Source organism: Lagopus leucura, unplaced genomic scaffold (assembly GCF_019238085.1).
Source record: "Lagopus leucura isolate 7727_CA_CO unplaced genomic scaffold, USGS_WTPT01 Super-Scaffold_774, whole genome shotgun sequence".
NCBI classification, from domain to species: domain Eukaryota; kingdom Metazoa; phylum Chordata; class Aves; order Galliformes; family Phasianidae; genus Lagopus; species Lagopus leucura.
The window spans coordinates 6,407,594-6,421,936 of NW_024962258.1; positions in this window are offsets into that span (position 1 = coordinate 6,407,594).

The following is a 14,343-nucleotide window of genomic DNA, read 5'->3' on the forward strand; positions in this document are numbered from 1 at the left end:
TAGAATTAGAAACATTTTGTTTAATATTTTTCCATTTGGGAGCAACAAGAAAAATAAAAACTGGTTCGTTTCACATTTCTGAATGCCAAAGCCATACAGGAAAAAAACACAATCATTCACAGAGAGAGGTGAACAGTGCACTGGATCCGAAGGTGCTAAATACTTTATGCCTGAAGTAATTGATGTGACTTGTTCAGAAAATGACCCCAGCACCTGGAGCTTGCATGCTGTGTGAGTGATGACAGATGAGCAGGCAGCATAGTTAATTTCGGACCATATTGCTGTTGGGTGCAGCTTGGCTTTGATTCATCAGCTTCTTGTAAGCATTTCTTCACACTGCCAAGGCTTCTAAACTCTACCTATAGCTTCATTGGAACATGGATTTAATTTTGAAAAGAGACAAAAAAAAAAAACCACAACGGAGACTGGGCAATTCTGAAGAAAAACTGTATATGCAAGGTTGGTTGGTTAGATTAGCACTGTACTACCAGATTTGTATGCCCTTTGATCATTGCAGCAGAAATAAGTGATACAGGCAGCCTGACAGCAGAGTCAGGATTATTTAGACAAGATGCAAATGATTGCAATGCTGTTGCAAACATATCTGAAAGTTTGCAGTGCCCAGTAATACGTGGCGAGGATACCATGTGCCCAGAACATTCCCAAAGCATGGAAGTGGCAGCCACATAAATAGCTGTTTAGATGAAAGTAAGTGCTGAGTTTCCCACTGGAATTCCCAAAAGAGAAAGCAAGCATGCTGCTGGGGGCCTCACTTCTCTACAAACCACTTCAGCTTACAAAAATACAAGAGGAAATTTTTCTTCCCAGGACCCCATGAAGGAGCTTTTAAAGCTTCCTGTTAAACATTTGCTTGCTAGCAGTGAAGATAATATTTATGCTACATGAGAGATTTGTGCTCCTTCTCATTATTCATTCCACAGTGCTCTGATATTCAGAGCCATTTAGAGGGTTATTCCAGCCGGCCTGTGTCCAGGGCTGGCCCTAGCACAAAGCTTATATCTGCAACATCTGTGTTTCATTCAGAAATCAAATTCCTTAAATATTTACTTTGAGCACATTCCCAGGAAACAAGAGACTTCGCTGAAATTATGTTCCACCTGAAATTTATTACCACTTGGCACATCATGCATCCTTTACATTGCTTGTATCCACAGTTCACTGAGAAATGAATGGACTTTCTGGTCATACTCCACATAGTCATCATTAGGGCAAAAATTATTCCTCCAAAAAATAACAAAAGCACTTCACAACACAAAAAAACTTTATGTCAGAGAAGCTGTAGCAAACTCATTGCACCTTTCCCTGGAAGGTCTATGGCTGGTTATAGCAGCCTCATCCTGTACTATGACAACAAACACACGATACTGATAGTGAGTGAGACTGGCATATTTGCTCTTCTCTAGACAGGACTGTGCCCAGATCATCAACTGAGCATGTTGGCATGTCAGTGTGTCTCATAAGGCCTTGTGTCTCAGTGTGTGCTGCCGGTACACAGAATTAGCAAGCCATCGGCATAAAGGAGAGATCTTGAAGGCAAGCCATAACGCTGATGTGTTTAGCTGATAGTTTTTTAGCTATTTTAACTATCACACCAGGAGCCGTCCTGTCAGACTCAATGCCACTGGAGGTAGTCTGAAAGCACCACAGGCTCTTAGAGTGTCAGAGGGCAGTAGTGAGCCACACTCAGAGTCACCAACATGGCTGACTGTTCGAGGATGATCTAGGAGGACGCCCAACTCTGTCATGCTACCACATCCAGTCCCAAAAACCCAGGGGTACAAGGATACCCTGAGTTGTAGTTGTATTCCCTCTGAAGCCCTAGCAGAATGCAGTGGGCCCAAGGAGTGAAAATCCTCTGGTTTGGGTGGCAATGTGCATCACTACCCATAATATGCATCACTATGCTGTGCCTCATACTAATTATTCGCACTTCTTGCAGTCATGGAAGATATTTCAGATTTTTACATTTGGCTGGAGTATCTTGGCATGGTTTGCTCAAACACTGTGCAACTAGAGCTAAGGTAAATCTATTTTTTGCATCCTGTTTTAACAACTTCTGTTTTGCCAACACAAAACATCTAATACATTGGTTATTTCTTTTAAACAAAACTAAAAAGGCACAATGGAACTGTCAGTGCTTTTAATTTAGACAGAATAGGATTCTAGTTGTTACGTGGAAAATTACACAAAAAGAAAATATTCTGCAAATAGAAACACTTCAGAACCTTTCAGCTGTCCAACACTATTTACAAAATATTTGAGTGATTAAAACATAAGGTAATTTTGCCTTTAGATTAACACGTAAAGAGAAAACACCTCTGATTCATTGCAGAAAAATAATAATTTAAATTAATTTTAGAACTAGGGTCTCTTTATTACACTTGGTTGCCTGATCAGTCTGAGGAGTTCTGCATAAAGATGTGTTTATACATAACTTTTTCTTACTCCAAGTCTACTGGTGTTCTAGTGCATATTATTCAACATCTTTAGAGACAGATTTATGCATGAGCAAGTGGTAACTACCAGTCTGTGTCTGCCATGCAAATGCTGGCTTCATCCTTCATCTGACTCACTGATGGACTTCTTCTGTCCCTCTTAGCCTCTTCTCCCAGCACCTGTTGGTTAAGACCCCCTCCACTCCTTGCATGCCAAGGTGATGTTGAGTTGTTTTGGTCCACCTTCACAAATCACTCTTTTTTGGACTTATACCTCTTCATTCCTCAAAGTGGAAGCAGTGTCAGAACTTCTATAACATTAGTCTTTTCACCACCACATACAGCCAACAGTAACAAATAGTGAAGTTTGTTTATTTCACCTGCCGCAGACCAAGATGGGAAGTCCTAAAAAGGAAGGAAAGGTCCTTTCAAAGTAAAGTGAAATCCCAAAAAGAAAAGGCAGCAAGCTTTTATTCCTGGCTGACAGTTGTTGAGGTCTTGGCTTTGGTCCAGTATTGAATACCATATTCAGGAGAAAAAAAAAAAAAAAAGTAGAATTTGCATCAAAATTGTCACAGAAACTGCAATCTTATCTGCTAAGCCTGTCTATATAGCATAGAATTCACTTTCAAGCAAAAACATAGCCCATTTGCCTGCTTTTCCACTTCTCTAACAACATTTTCCTCTGACTTTGGCTATACATTCTTCATAGCACTATTCTCTAAAGCGTTTTCCATCCTTGGTTATTAATAACTTTCATTTGATGTAGAGTCCACAGTTTATTTTAAGATCTTTGAAGCTCTCTTTACATCTGTAGCTTTGTATCTTGAACAGTTCACTGTCTTCTACTTTGAAAAGCACAGACTGTGAACATGCTCTGCGTTTAGACCTCATATGAAATACACTGAAACCCTTCTGGCCCTCTCAAAAAAAAAAAAAAAAAAAAAAGCATGTTCTTGCAAAAAACATGATACTCACAGCAATCACCACCAAAGTCTGTCAGAAAAGCACATACTTGGTTCCCAGTTGTCCTTCCTGGAGAACAAAGGAATACAAAGCATCAGGGACTGCATGACTTAGCTGTAAATGTTGTGAAGTTTGCAGGGCACTTCACCATGACTGCTGGAACAGTTTAGCAGCCAGCCTGACTTTCCTGGCACACAATCACCATGTAATTTCCCTTGTTTTTGAAAAAGTTTTGCAAACAATTGCAAGGAGTACTCATAGCAGGGAGTTGATTCTCAACAGGACAGAACACCAGCAGCAACCCCAGTAGCATTTTCTTTGGAAACCATATTTCTTTCTTCAACAGCTCGGAAGAACATTACCAACTCTTTTCTCCTACTGAGGAGCCCAGCACAAAAATTCATAATCTGTATAAAAAAATATACAAATCCACTGGCTGAGTCCTAATGGAACAATTTCAATGCTACAGGTGCTTTTGAGCACAGATCTTCCTCTCGTGACCAGAAAATGCAGATCAGACTTTTAAAACTTCATGGTATCATAGAGCTTTTGCTCTATTTAATGCTCTATTTAAACATTAGTTCATTTTTCACAGTAATCATATTTAAAAACTGGAAGGGGAAATAACCGTCCCTGTACATAAATAGAGACTTCTCAATAATTTATTCAGTAATTTTCACTGTGAAAACCTTAACATTCTTTGGGGAAAAGCCAGCTCAGTTATACAGCGGAAAGGAGTTTTACAGGAAAGCAATGCTGCACATACCTAGCCCCACAGTCCCATGGTATTAACTATTTACACCAAACCAGTTAGCAACTAATTAATTATAACCAGAGACTGTTTCTTTCCTGACTGTGATTGCATCTTCTTTTAGTGCTCCTGATCACTGTGCCAGGTCTACGGTTCCATCCTGATGTAGATGTCATTTTCATTTCTTTTTGTCAAGCAGACACATTTCTTCAGGCAGAGCAGCAACTCCAGGAATTATCCTGAAAGGATCCATTTGCCTTTGTGCTGATTTCTTAATGAAGGATTCGTGAACAACTGTCATGGAGACATTCACCATACAGACGAACAAGTGAGCATCACAGTTTTTTCAAAACTCAAGAAAAAGCACAATACAAGAGTTAACAGTGTATTCAGTTAAAAGATGGGAGGGGAACAAACAAACCCAAGTACACACAAAAGATCACTTTCAAAAGACCATTCCTACCAGTAAATTCTTCTAGTTCTATCTTTGTAAGAGATGCAGTATGCTCAGGAAAACTGTTACTCTACTGTGTGTGCACTCACACATATATTTCCCTACTGCAGCTGTGACACAGTCCATTAAAACAGCCACTTTCTCCCAAGTCTGCTGTACTTTGTTATACTTCTGTTACTACTCCACTCTTCAGTGAGTGATCTGTTGAGATACACTTCCTGTGGTTATTCATGAGAACTGTAAATACACATCTGAGTGGGTCAACACTCTTTCCTTCCCCTTTTCTGAAATAGATTCAATCTACTCACATATTCTGGTCACAATTTCCTGAATGGGAACTGCTTCACTGCTACACGATGCTTCGGAGACTACATTATCTGATGATACTAAATTAGTGAAGTGCATTTCTCCAGCTCTCATGAGAAATGGTGAGAGAAGGAGCACATGCTTGTATTAGAAGCATATGAAAATGCTTTATCTTTAGCAGCCTTGCATGACCCACAGCACTGCATCCATGGGGAAAGTTTTTCAACTCTGTTATTACTAAACAACCACATGGATATACCTGGAATCATGCCACATTCAACAACAGCTTTATAGACATTGCATCATTTCTTCTCCTTTTGTGCTAGGGAATCATGCCTGATTCTCCACATTTGTAACAGGAAGAACTCATATCAAACAATTTTAAGCCACACTATTTTAAGTTGTTCATACATTAGAAGACTTTAACTGATAGAACAAGGACCAAGGTTCAACGGAAAGCTCTCCGAACAAGCACATAAAAAACATTGTTTTCTCAGATTCTTCTACATTCAACTATTCACTGAACTATTCATTCTACTATTCATTCAACTATTGACTAACCACGTGGAACAGAAACTAAGAAGAATGCAAAAAGTATAAGATGCACACGCACAGACATACAGTACTGCAGCTATTTTCATTGGGATTACAAAATCAACACTTGCAAAAGTATGGCATCAAAACACATTTTGAAATCACCAGCAGTAATCAAAATAATACAGAAACTCACTCAGAAATTGTTGCATGCATACATTATGTACGAGAATTTTGGGAGGAAATATTCTCTTAAGAGTATTCTTGCCCAGAGTCCTTGGAGATTTACTATTGTGTTGGAAGAAGATGTTACAAAGAACATCACACTGTTATTTCAGTCTTTCCTTTGTCTCTCCCTGCCCTTCACAGGATTGAAGGATTCCGTAGGGTATGTAGAATAAGGACACTGCCAGAATTTCATTTTTATATGCATAAGTAGGCTTCATAGAGTAAGATGTTAAAGCCACAGAGAGTGGACTCCAGCAGGTAGGAAAATATCTTTCACATAAACTATGTGAAGCTTAGACCAGCTGTAGAACACTTCGCAGTCAAAATGCAAGGTCTGTCATTTCTGGAACACAATCAAACTGATGTTTTAGAAGAAGAAATCTTCATGTTCTGCTTCTAAAAAGTGAGTAAGTAAATGAAGTGTTTTGATTTAAATGTGTAAACCTAGCAGAACTAATTTATTTACTAAATATCTAAAGTTTTCAAATAAAAAGGAATGCTGTAAAAATGTTTTTCTACAACAGGCCTTGCTATGTGTTGTTTCTTTGACTTCCAGTACAAGGACAAGGATAATCATGTCCAGAGACAGCACAAGAGGATGACCTATAAGAAAGGAATGGATATAAACAGCATTTACAGAGAAAGGGCTAGTAGTGGTATCTGTATACAAGGATTATCTGCATGTCCACTGTCCCCTATACCAGTTTTAGAGTACACATGCACAGTTTCCATGAGTATCGCTAGAGGAGAACTGTTCTGAGAGTAGAATACACTAGAAAGTATTTCACTGAAATTCTCTCGCTTATTCTCTGTGCAGTTTCTGAGGGTAGTCTGTGCCTTGCAGCCTGAGTAAATATGTCAGTGTGGGACAAAATATCATCTATTACCTGATATGCTATTATCAATAAAAGATTTTGGATACACAACCTCAGTGCCATCCTCTGTGTCATCATGCACTCCCAGACACACTGGACTTTGACTGCTACCTTACGCAGTTCAAGTCCCACCTTTTGGGAATACTGTAACATCAATACCCTCCTTGTTTTTTTATAACCACAGCTTATTCATTAGTCAATGAAAATGGCTACTAACATATAAAGATACATAGAGAAATTATATACTAGTAAAAGCATAGTACAATAACTGATCTCTTGTTGATGAAATAAATAGAACAATGATAAACACTTGCAGAAGCTTATAGAAGCTTATTTGAACTTCCAAAAAAAGAAAATACCTCAAGCATAAAGCAGCACTTGAAATGAAATGTGAACAGCTTGTTTTATCTTCATCAGATCATGTAAAATGTTCTCTTACATATATAACTTAGGGAATTTTTATGAAGAGTTCTCTTCAGAAAAAATATAAGCACCAGCAAGATTCACAAGCCTTTATACAACTCCAGGGAAATCTGAAAATTTAGAAAGAAGAATAGAATCTAAGAAAATACAGAGAAATCTGATGCATTTTGAACTGAATCTTATGCTGACTTACGGATTTTGTTGTATGAGTTTTCCTGACAGCTACACAGACTCCTGAGGCTTCCTGTTACTTGAGCTTGAACTGTCAGTATGAGAAATACCCTCAGCAATTGGTTCTCTACCTTGGAGCTCATCCTCTTTCCTACCCCAACATGGTGAGTGTAGGGATTAGTAAAGAGATTTGAGCTTGAGTAAAGCAGAACAAAAATTCAGAGTCTTTGAGGCATATACTTGTGACTTTTATACAAATGTGTTACACTGCAATACAGCTAGTAGGTCCTGGTGACAGTGTGGAGGTTCACTTCTTTTCATAAACCTCCCCTGTGCATGCTGTTATCCACTTAAGACTGGAAAGATTTCATTTTTAAGATACTGTGTCCACACACTGCAAGTGACCATCAGAGAAGACGCAAATTACGGATTTGCTGCTCCAGAACCACAGAACTCTGTATTTAGGCTAAATAAGGCTCACCAATGGGTGGGACATAAATAACACTATTCCAAAAGTATTGCAGAAATGGAGACATACATTCTTCTTTTCCTCTGGAGGTGGGGAAAATTATTATGAATAATAATTTTCCTCAGGCAGAAGGCATACCCTACTGCACAAGCCCATGAGCTCAGCAGATGAGCAATGATAGTTACTGGCAGGCTTAGGCAAGTTGTTCCCACTCTTGCAGTCTCCTGGAAGGTTATGAGATGTAGCAGTAAAACTGACAAGATAGTAACTTTTATTAACTCTGATGCTTTATACATTTTTGTCCCACTGATAGTTAAATATTTTTAGCATAGAAATGAACTGCTAAGAGAAATCTTCATTCAAATGTTCATCAAGAGAAATCTTCATCTTCATCCAGTAGTACAATCGAGTGCACCCTCCGCAAGTTTGAAGATGGCACCAAAATGTGTGGTGCAGTCGATATAACTGAGGGACAGGATTCCATCTGGAGAGACAGATGCAGGTTCAAGTAGTGGTGAACCTCACAAGGTTCAACAAAGCCAGGCATCAAACTGGGTCATGTTAATCCCCACTGTCAGTACAAGCTGGAAGATGTAAGGATGGAGCTCCACGCTGCCAGAAAGGACTTGGGCGCACTGGTGGATGGCAAGCTGGACACGAGTTAGCAATATGCCCTTGAAGCCAACCATACCATGAGCTGTATCAAAAAAAGTGTGGCCAGGTGAGGTGATCTGAAGAACTGTGTCCAAATGTGGTTTCCTCAGTACAAGAGAGATATAGATCTGTTAGATTGTATCCAGAGAAGGGCCACAAAAAATGATCCAAGGAATGGAACACCTCACCTGCAGGGATAGGTTGAGAAACCTGGGACTGATCAGCCTGGAGAAGAGAAGGCTGCAGGGAGATCTGAGAGTGGCCTTTCAGTATCTAAAAGCATAAGAAAAGGAGAGACTCTTAGTGTCTGTTGAGACGGGACAAAGAGAATAAAAGAGGGGAGATTTAGATTGGACATAAGGAAGAAGTTCTTTACAACAAGAGTGGTGAGAAACTGGCACAGGTTGCCTAGAGATGTAGTGGATGCCCTGACCATGGAGACTTTCAAGGCCAGGGTAGACAGGGCAACCTGACTGAGATTTAGGTGTCTCTGTTCATTTCAGGGGAGTTGGACTAGATGGTTTTTAAAGATCCCTTCCAACTCTATGATTCTATGATTCTACGATTCTATGAAATGAATACTAACATAAGATTCATGAGAGAGATTTCAACAAAAGGAAGCAGAGCTATAGGAATATATACAAACATAGGAATAGTTAATGCAAGAAATTGAATAGGAAAAGAACACACTGTAGTTGGAGAACTTGAGTTTCAGAGAAACATTTGAGGATCTGAAGAATAAAAGAAGAGAAAGGGGAAGTTGTAAATGAAAAGGAGACTTAGAAATAATACAAGAACTATCAATATCAGCAGGAATCTCTCTGTTGACGTGAAAAAAAGACCAATATCTCATCCAGTTTGCATCAACTGTTAGGTGATATATGAAAGAAAATGAGACGACTGGCAGACCTAACCACAGTTTAAGGACAGCATTCTCTGCTAACAGAACCTAGTAAAGAATTTTCTAAGGTCATTCTGGCAAAACGGACTGGAAACTCTTATGGTATGTAGTGATTGCTAGTGCAGATCAATAGACAAAAAAGTTGGTTGTCTACTAAATAGCTGTAGAAAATACTAAAAAAGGAGTAGTCAATGATTCCCTCAACAGGATGGAGGGTGGAGAAACCTTAACAAACTGGAGTACTCGGCACTCACCAAATACAAGAACAGGTGCCAGATTCTGCACCTGGAATGGGGCAACCCCAGGTATATGCACAGACTAGGGGATGAGAGGGTGGAAATTAGCCCCATGGAAAGGGTTCTGGGGGTGTTGGTTGACAGCAAGATGAGGTCCCTCATGCCCAGCACTGCTAGCTGGTTGAGGGAAGGGATTGTCCAGCCACTCCATGTGTCTGCCTCACCTTGAGCACTGTGTGCAAGTTTGGTTGCCACAATATAAGAAGGACATAAAATTATCAGTGTCCTAAGGAGGGCTACAGAGGTGGTGGAGGATCTAGAGAACAGTATGTAGGGGGAGCAGCTGAGGTCCTTCATTTGTTCAGCCTGGACAACACTGAGGGGAGACAGCCCACAGCTCCTCACAGGTAGTAGAGGGTTTGTGCTGGGCTCTGCTCTCTGGTGACAGCAGCAAGACCAGAGGGAACGGTATGGAGCTGTGTCAGGAGAGGGTCAGGTGAAAGTTAGGAAAAGGTTCTTCACCAGAGAGGGCTGGGTATGAAAAAAGCTCCTCAGGCAGTGGGTAAGGCTCCAAACACCCAAGGAGCATTTGGACAACGTAAGATTTGAGTTTTGGGTGGGTCTGTATGGAATCAGGAGTTGGACTCAGTGTTTCTTGCAGGTCCCTCCCAAATCAGGATATTCTATTATTCTATAATTCTATGATATAACAGACCCAGAGAACAGCTTCATGTAAATAAAACAACTTATGTGTATAGAATGCAATAAGGATAGGTTTTTCTTTAACATCTGTCAACTGTTTATGGGCTGGTTCAGCCTGATTCCATGTCTAGTGGAGTGGAGGGAGCCACAGACCATTCCCTGGTAGAGAGGGAAAGGAAAAGGGCAGGGAGATGGGCCTAAAGGCCAAGCAACAGTCTGAGAAGAAACAAACTTATTTACTGAATATGATATCAGAATACAAGATAACACAATATAATACAATATAACTGGAATTGAGGCTAATGAATCAAATAAAATGAGAGTGTCCAAAAATCGAAAGACTTACTACAATGCTGAAGGTGAGACTGCTAAGGAGCACACACACTGTGCAAAGACAAGCAGAAAGGGAAAAAAGGGGACATCTCATGACCTGCAAAAAGTTTTATCTTTCACTCTCAACAGGAAATGAAACGAAAAGTCCTCTTGGGTATGTAGTTCTTCTTCCCTTCTGAGACAGGTATACCCAGAACTATTGACAATCCAAGGAATTGGAGCATTAACTCTAATTCTCAGTGCACTACATGATGTTATGATACAGAATACCGATAACAAGAATCATAAAGCCATGACACCATCCTTAGAAATGTGGCAGACACTCCAGAAGAGGCAGCAGTGTGCCCCCAGGAATGCACATTGCTTAGCAGAGTGGAGTGTCCCATGCCAGAGAAATAATGCTTCCAGTAACCGAGCTATACTGTGGATGTTACTACTCAGCACAGACTTACAGTGCATACACAGACCCAAGAGGAACAGCAAAAAAATACACTCAAATCTTTAAAGCAATTTGATATTATTTTACATACAGATGTGGCATCATGTGGGTATGTGTACATTATTTTGGGCAGCCTCAATCACCTAAAGATCTTCTTCTGCCGTCAGTGCCTTTCCATCCAATGACACCATTTGAGGCACATGGGACTGCTCAAACTGATCCCCGGTTTAATCTGCAGGCTACTGTAATAAGGCCATTATTTACTGGGATGTTTCAACCTACATGTTCTATTGAATAGCAAAAAATGCACCATTAGCTCCTAAGAAGCTCTCAGGCTCTGATTCAAAGAAGTGGCACATAAGGATTCTGGGGAACTTCTTGCTTCATCAAATAACAGTTCTTAAGAATTCTATGTAGTATTAGAGGAATTTATCTTCAGTATAAGGGGAGACATATGTTGAAAAACATGAGATCATTAAGGGGTTGCTGTGAGAGATCTAGAGTTCTTTTCTGAACAGTATTCGTTTTACAATTTGTTTTAATTGTAATTTTGAGTCATTATTATAAAGTCAATACAGATGCCTGTTTTTTGAGTTTTCTGAGCATTCTCAATCCCTATTATCCTCCACGGGAATCAGAATATCTCAATGGCTTTGAAAACCTGGTCCATTTCTTTCTTAAAAAATAAAAAATTTCTTCTATTCCCTTCTTCCGCTTCCCTTCTAATTTCTTACACTCAGTCCAAGCATAAAATCATAGAATCACAGAATGACTTGGGTTGGAAGGGACCCTAACAATCAAGTTCCAACCCTCTGCCACAGGCAGGGCCACTAGCCTTCAGATCTGGTACTAGACCAGATTGCCCAGGGCCCCATCCAACCTGGTCTTGCACACCTCCAGAGACGAGGCACATCCACAATCTCTTCAGGCAGCCTGTTTCAGCACCTCACCACTCTCTGTAAAACACTTCTCCCTGACATTCCATACTAAATCAAAGAGCATAAGATCACAGAGACCACTCACATTTCCATGTCTCAACCTATTTTTCGTACTGCATATTGCATATTGCATATTGCATATTACATATTACATATAACTCCCTGCCTACTTAGATGCAAGTCCAGATGCAGGTTTTGACTGAGTAGTAGCCTGGCACACTATTAATATATAGAAAGGCTTCTGTATTGCATTCTCTTCCACCTATGGCCACCTCACACGGCCACTGTGAAAATGGCAAACTGGCTGATGAGGAGTCCTAATTCTCCTAAGCAGGTATTAGAGGGTGTGTATACGTAGCCTTAATCTAGGCTGCCCACAATTGCATGCATGCTAAGGTACAGAGAATGTTAAATCTCTTTCTTTATGACCCACTGTTGTGTGAACTGTTCAGGTCTAGGCAAGTTGTCTAGAATTTTGCAGTATAAAGAGAATAGGTATCAGGTTTTCACAGTTGAGTCCCACACATCCTGCTATGATTTTCCTTTGAAGATCCTGACATGCCCTGTCAGTGGTAATTATGTTCTTCCTGGTTAGTGTGCAGATGTAATCAGTCATACAGTCCCTTCACGTGGAACAGGCCAGTGCTTATGCGTCTCAGCATGCAGCTTGGATTGTGTTTTCCAGGATATGCTTTGAGAGAATTCTGGAGTTGCATTTGTGGAAAGATCAGTTGTTAATTGAGTGAACTTGACATAGGACAAAACTGCAGTGTCTTTAAGCATGGAGTACCACAGAGCTCTGATTCATGGACTCCTCATGAAGTTCATCAGAGAGGACTAAATGTCAAGGTCCTAGGGCAGGAGGACTAAATGTCAAGGCCCTAGGGTAGGCCATATCATTCTAATGACCCAAACATTCACGGTCGGGATAACTTTTTCACAGTCCCACCTGAGCCAGGGACCACAGTTCAGCTTGAGCTGAGCACCTCACCTCACCCTAGACTCAGCCAGGCTGCAGGGGGACCACCTCCAGCTGCATTTCCTATTATCCCCTGGCTGTGCCTGGGGTGGTGGTGGTCAAACAGTGGCTGGGGCCCTGTGAACAGTCCTGTTCAGATGTATGGATCGGGGTCTGGCACCATGAGGTGGTCCTCAGTGGGACAGCCCCTCTCCAGGTTCCCAAACATTAAAAGAGTTATGGCCACAGTTGCCTGCCTGAACAGCTGTCATGATCCCTTAGAATGAAGGATTATCAACTAAGCCATAGACTGACATGGAAGAGGTAAACATTTTCAGGAAAACAGTAAAACAGAGAGCTGTGGGCAGTTTAATTCAGGAGGACTGAAGTAGGGCTGGAAAATCAGTGCCTGGAGTACCATGATACTGCACATTAAGCATCATTATTACACAAAGTCCATTCTTTCAGCATTGCAAAATATTCATTCATTATTTATTCATCTTTTCAGTATGAGTTCAAGTGAAAACTTACCTTGCTTTGTGCTTCTCCGCTGTGCCAGGAGAGCACCAATCAACATGTACCAGGAATCCAGATGTTGCCATATTCATTCTGTGTGTGAACATAAGAAAAAACTGTTCAGAGCAGCAGCTGTGGAGCAAGATAAGCGGCATGAGAACCAAGGATACCTTTAGAAGAAGAAAGAACATCTCATGGCTCTGATTGGCTAAGCGCCTGTGTGAATGGTTGAAGAGTGTTTTGCAGAATGTTCTATTAACATGTATAAATAGAGTAGTACTTAACAATAAAGTAGACTAATAGCTTTTAACCACACTGGTGTGCTGTTATGTCTCTAGCGCGTCCCGAGAATCCTGAGACTTCCCCACATTTGGCGCCCAAACAGGGACACTTCGTGGGACGATTCGGGGAAGTGGACAACAGCAGGACGGTCGCGACAGAGATTGGCAGTGTGTTGCAGTAGCTGGATTAGGTGCCGACGTAAGTGTTGCAGTTAGCTGGAAGTGGGGTCGCAACCTGCCCTTTGTATCCACGATGAAGTGAGAAGCTGCGGAGAAACTGCTGATAAGTATTCTCTCTAAGAGAGGGGAACAGTCATCTCCTAAAGGTATGACCCAGCTGGTGCATTGGGCTCGGAACAAGGGACATTTGTCAGAAGTGGCACTGATATTCACCGTCAACAAATGGCGTGATACTGGGGACTGCATGTGGGAATCAGTCATTAGTGGTGGAAAGGAAGAAATACTATGGCCCCTTCTGGAGGTCTATTATTAACTCTTTGAAAGCTATGCAAGCTGAGTGACAAGTAGCTGCTGCAGCTATTCAGGCCAGTACAACGACTAATTCAGCTTTGGTGTTTGACGTGCCTATTTGGGGTATCACACACCCTGTGTGTTCCTTGGCAGGTCAGGTAAAAGCATCGGTAGAGGCAGCAGCTCCTGATCTTTCAAATGACAGTACTGCAGCAGGAAAAAGGGGTATACGTGACATCACTCCTGAATGACACTGCCAGGAGCAGTCTCCTGCAGAATCA